Source organism: Pseudonaja textilis, chromosome 1 (genome assembly GCF_049901715.1).
Source record: "Pseudonaja textilis isolate UNSWEBS1 chromosome 1, rPseTex1.2, whole genome shotgun sequence".
In the NCBI taxonomy this organism is placed as follows: Eukaryota; Metazoa; Chordata; class Lepidosauria; order Squamata; family Elapidae; genus Pseudonaja; species Pseudonaja textilis.
Window position 1 is genome coordinate 55,979,826 of NC_141990.1, and position 6,347 is coordinate 55,986,172.

A 6,347-nucleotide genomic window follows, 5' to 3' on the forward strand; every position below is an offset into this window, starting at 1 on the left:
ACTTTTTGGATCAATTAATGCCATTTCACAATATCAAATACAATAACCAGATCCAACCAAATGATCCACATGGCCACGTTAATTGTATACTTCGCTTTAGTTTTCCATGTAGTATGTTAAAGTGCTAAATGATTGGCAGTGCAGGCTATGGTGTGGGGTGCTGGTCATAGAATGTGGCCATAAATCTTCTTAAAAAAAACTATCAATTTGATCAGGTATTTTGGATTAAAAATAGGTATCACTGTTAAAATAGAAGACTGGGAGTTGTAGTCATTTTAATTATATCTTATACCACCAAGTCAAGGGTATCTTATATCATCCATCAAATTCTAATGCAATTTGTTCCAGTAAAGTAGACATGTTAACTTGGATAAAATTTGAAATATTATTAGGAATATAAATTCCTAACAATTTAAATTAGGAGGGATCACAAACCACCACTGTGTATGTTATTCTGAGGAGACATCTCACCCTAAAGGAACTAAATTAGATTTACCTCAATTAACCTTATACCCAGAATATAAGCCATATGACTGGATTTCATTCACTAGGGCTGGTAGTGAAGAAGAACAATTACTAATCAAGTAGCACAGGAATTATCCATATGTCATTGGCATAAAGAAAAACCTCGCATTTGATCTTTGTCCCATTTATAATAGAAGATAATCTAATTTGTATCCTAATTGCACTAAGATTAAATTAAAAAGTAAAGGAAATAATGGGTTTCCTTGCTGAATACAACACTGTACCTCCTCATGTCTGCTATTTGGAATGGCAGAGATCAGAAATCCACTGGTATGGCTTGAAGATGCTTAAACTGCCACTGAATTATCCTTTCTCATTTTTCAGATGCTACATTGATATGAGAAGTAATGGTTTAAGTATTATTCAGTATAATAACTATATGAGCAATACCTTTATTAGACCAACTGAAGCTCTTTAAAATTACTGGATGTATTGGAGCTTCTAGAACTTTTCATCCAGCATGTTGTTTAAGAAAAAAAGAGATTGAGATCTAAAGGAAAATATGGCTGTTCCTGAAACTGTGTTTATAACATTGAATTATATAAGTAAATGGAGTGATAAGGAACCTTTATACATGTACATTGAATAATATTAAGTATGAAATATTGGGTTGTGATAACAACTTTCTCAATGCTTGATGGACTGAATGAATAAGCAATGCTTTGGTTTTGGAAATATAAACTCCAGCTATGAAAGTCAGAGAAGAAATTACTGTGTACCTATGCAAACCTTTAAGTGAAGAAGAGGTAGAAAAATAGAGGCTGTATTTTGATAAAGAGCAACAAACTCACAGGCAGTGATGAATTTCAAGGAATTCCACAGTTTTACTTTGATAATATTCCATGTTTATCAATATGTGTAGAAGAACTCAGTCCGCCAGGAAGCCGAAAGTGATCTGCGTGGTGTGTCTGGTGCTGCTCCTCCTTCCATGGACAAAGCCACTGCTGTTGCTGCCACTCCCGCCCGTCACCTCGCTGTGCAGCTGGCCTTGGAACCCTGCCACTTAACGGAGAGCCATGTCGGCCAGCAGCCTCCTGGAGCAGAGACCGAAGGGACAAGGCACCAAAGTGCAAAATGGATCAGTGCATCAGAAAGACAGCTTAAATGATGATGATATTGAGCCTTACTTGAGTCCTCAGGCCAGACTGAACAACGCATATACTGCAATGTCAGATACCTACATGCCAAATTAGTACAGCCCATCCATTGGATTTTCCTACTCCTTGGGTGAAGCTGCTTGGTCTACTGGGGGTGATCCACCTATGCCCTATTTGACTTCTTATGGACAGCTAAGAGAGCCTCATTTTCTCCCTGATGCCATGTTTGGACAGCCAGGGGCCCTTGGCAGCACACCATTTCTGGGACAGTATGGCTTTAACTTTTTTCCAAGTGGGATTGACTTCTCTGCTTGGGGTAATAACAGTGCTCAGGGGCAATCAACTCAAAGTTCAGGATACAGTAGCAACTTTGCTTATGCACCAAGTTCATTGGGTGGAGCTATGACTGATGGACAGTCAGCGTTTGCTAATGATACCTTGAATAAGGCACCTGGCATGAACACCATAGACCACGGAATGGCAGCCTTGAAACTAGGCAGCACTGATGTAGCAAGCAATATCCCAAAAGTTGTTGGCTCTGCTGTTGGCAGTGGGTCTATCGCCAGTAATATTGGAACTTCTAATAGCTTGCCCCCATCTACTATTGCTCCTCCCAAACCAACATCCTGGGCTGATATTGCAAGCAAACCTGCAAAACAACAGCCCAAGCTGAAGACCAAGCATGGGATTGCAGGCTCAAGTCTTCCACCGCCCCCCATTAAACACAATATGGACATTGGAACTTGGGATAATAAAGGACCAGTGGCAAAAAACCCTTCCCAGGCTTTAGTTCAGAATATTGGTCAGCCACCAACCCAAATATCTCCCCAACCAATGGGTCAACAGATGAATAATAGCCCACCAGCAATGCAGCCTTCAGCAAGATAACAGCCACAACCTCTGCCACCTGCACCACCTCAACCAACTCAATTGCCAGTTCAGCAGCAGGCAGCTCAACCTGCCCGTTGGGTTGCACCTCGTAACTGTGGAAATGGATTTGGCCAAAACGGAGTTGATGGCAATGCAGCAGGACAGTCTCAAACCACCTCTGGGTCTGCACCTTTGGAGCCCCACCCTGTCTTGGAGAAGTTGAGATCTATCAACAACTATAACCCAAAGGATTTTGACTGGAACCCAAAACATGGGAGGGTCTTCATTATCAAGAGTTATTCTGAAGATGACATCCACCATTCCATTAAATATAATATCTGGTGCAGTACAGAGCATGGTAATAAGAGACTGGATGCTGCTTATCAGTCCATGAATGGAAAAGGTCCTGTTTACTTACTGTTCAGTGTCAATGGCAGTGGTCATTTCTGTGGAGTGGCAGAAATGAAATCTGCCGTGGACTACAATACGTGTGCTGGTGTGTGGTCCCAGGACGAATGGAAGGGGCGATTTGATGTCAGGTGGATTTTTGTGAAGGATGTTCCCAACAGCTAACTGCAGCACATTCGCCTAGAGAACAATGAGAATAAACCAGTGACCAACTCCAGGGACACTCAGGAGGTGCCTCTGGAAAAGGCCAAACAAGTGCTGAAAATTATTGCTACCCACAAGCACACCACTTCCATCTTTGATGACTTCTCACACTATGAGAAACGCCAGGAAGAGGAGGAAAATGTGAAAAAGGAACATCAAGGCCGTTGTCAAATAAACCGCTGGGCCCTTTCACAGAGACTGCAACACAGATGGTGCATCTCGGATATCTTTCAAAAGGAAGAAAGTCTACACCAGAAGGAATTAGGACTTATTTCATTGAATCCAGACAAACTCTTATAAACGTACAGTTTAAAAAAAAATACTGAAATTTCACAAGAGACATAGGACTTAAAAAAACAAAAAAAAACCCTTCTAGGTAGAGTAGAAGTGAAAACTGTCCCCCTTTCTTTTGGCTTTGGTTGTAATTTCAGACCATATACTTTCGGGTTTTTTGTTTCTTTTTTGTTTGTTTTTTTACTATATTATCAGATTTTAAAATCCGCAAGTGGCATATGCCCTATTTTTTCCTCTAATTTTTAAATCTGCCACTTACCTGGTTTCCTGGCCTTCTGAACCCCTCTTCCTCCTGATTTTTTTGATATTTGCACTTGGAACACCGAGTTGTGACTTTCTTTTGGACATCCACCATGGAAAGTGGAATGAGTAACATTTTTTCCCTCATCGACTGGAACAGGAATTTTATGTAGAATTCTTGAGGGTTTTTTTTATGCCTAGAAGATTTGAATGGGATTTGTCTACGAGGTCATGTCTGAGGGGTGGTTCATTTTTTCTCTCTCTCAAGAGTGAAATACGAAGAGTCCTACAAAATGTTCTGTTCTTGAGCATTATATAGATTACAGATTAAATCTGGCTTGATTTGATTTGAAGGCTGAGAACAGTGGTAAAAGCTTGTTTGTTTACAGGAAAATTAATTTTGGAAGAAAAAAAATATTGTAAACTGTGTAGTGAATGTTTCTTCAGTTTTCTTGTTAAGCCAATGAGGAATGGGTGATGCCTTTCTTTCACCATTAATCACTTCTCAATAATAAACGCGAGATCCTGTTGAGAAAAAAAAATGTGTAAAAGAACTCAAATGCAGATTCATAATGCAGTGAGTTAATCAATTCTTTATTATAATTGTTGAATTGTGTATATGATTTATTTCTGTCAGGAATGTGAATACACAAACACACACACACACACACACACAAGAATGTCCAGATGAAGTGCCTTATAATATAGCCCATCTACCATGATACCCAGTGGGAATGCGCTAATATAGAATGAGCTAATATAGTAGGTTGAGTATTTTACACACTGCTTCCCTTTAATAAAAGAATCTCAAAGCAGTTTAAAATTGATTTTTTTACAGTCAGCATTTCAGACCAGACTAGATACTAATCACATTCTCACTTTATTTTGAATATTAAAAACATACAGAAGCAGAAAGGAAATGTGAAGTATTTTTATATATTAAATTGGGTTTAGTGTCATTTAATGTAGGCAGGTAGATAAGAAAAGATGGGGAGGAATACTCATGTACTAAACCAGGGGTCTCCAACCTTGGCAACTTTTAAGACTTATGGACTTTAACTCCCAGAATTCTGGGAGTTGAAGTTCACAAGTCTTAAAGTTGCCAAAGTTGGAGACCCCTTTACTAAACAAAAACAAGTCCTAATCATCTAATATATTCTATACTTGTTAACTGTTCAATTAAAAAACACACCAGCAGACATAAGAATGTAAAATTAAGCAGCCCACTGTTCTAAATGGTTCTTAAAATATTTTCTTGGTAGCAAAATGTTGGCATACAGTAGTTGGGGTGTTTGCAGGGGAAAGGGTATCAAAAAGGTCAGGATGTCACAACACACAGAAAAAGATGGAGTGACAGAAGAATACATCTAAGTTTGTGCGGTGACGGTGGGTGGGGGAGCCACAAGTTAAATATAAGGTGTTATAAGATATAAAAGGAAGAGGAAGATTGGGTCTACCCAATTTGAAATTGTATTCTCCAGTTGGATGTTTGGTTGTTGCTGGGTTGACATACTCTGCTAAATCAAATCCCTCCAATCCCTCTCCCTCACAGTATGCCTTTCCCCTATTCTAACACAGAGTGACCATCAATAATGTTGGATAGGAAGAGTTTGCTATAAGGACCAATTGTATGTATACATAAATAACTGGATGTGTACTATATTTTGGAGGAGTGAAATGTTGTTGGAAGAATTTAAAGGGGAAAGGAAAATTACTATGCTGAGAATATCCTAATTTTGTGATTCAGTGGAATTCCTGGAATTGCATGTACAAATTTTTAAAACCGTTGACAATGCTTCATTTCTTTCCACTGATCAACTGACAGTATGGGACACAACAGGGAACTGTTTTTGAGAACTACAGAAACTTGATATTTTTAGCTGCTCATTAGTTAGGTATGGAGTCTTTGGTGTTCTCTGAACTTGGCTGCTTGCTTACAGATATCTCATTACCCAAATAGGTAACATCTTCAGTGCTGATGAATGTGTGTTAGTTCTCTGTTTATGCACAATAGCTTGCTTTGCCAGTGTTAGTGTAGTGTAGTTTCTTCTTCTTGGATTTATGGGGAAATGCCTGGAAGCTTGGACATTTAGCTTGGGAATCCTGGATTCCTAGCTTGGGAATCCAAAAAAATGCTAGGGAATTCCTGGAAGCTTGGCACTCAGACAAATCAGCTTTCAACAGACATGTAGAGATGAACTATATTTACACAACATTCAAGAGACAATAAAGAAGCTAAGAAGGAAACAAAAAGATCAGAACATATCCTCTCCAGCGGCCAAGACACAGATAAGGCAGAAGAAACAATAATCAATTATCAAGGATATCATCAAAGAGGAAACCATATCTCTATCAAACCTGGAAGAGCAGAGCAAACCGCACACTGTCAAACATTGATTTTGTTACTTAGCTGGGTAAGAAAGCAAGCAAACAACCAATTTCAAAGAGCACCCAGGGTTCCACAGTTCAACCCTGGGCTACATATCTTCTATTCTATTGGAAGAATTATTTATATATTAGATTTACATCTTGCCTTTATTGTAGAAACTCAAGAAAGTTTACAAAGTGTGTGTGTGTGTATGTTGTCTATTTGTCTGCCTGTTTTTTCATTTTTAGGCCACAATAACTGGCCAGTAACTGTTCCAATGTCATCTAGTGTCTTTCCATGGCTGCAGATAGAGAAAACCTGGGTTTTCCTTTGTCTAGCCT

General features: G+C 39.0%; 1 pseudogene; it reads left to right on the plus strand.

The window, feature by feature from the left end:
* Window positions 1-1,409: 1,409 nt before the first annotated feature.
* On the plus strand, window positions 1,410-4,180 carry LOC113433186 (YTH domain-containing family protein 2 pseudogene; annotated as a pseudogene).
* The last annotated feature ends 2,167 nt before the right edge of the window (window positions 4,181-6,347 follow it).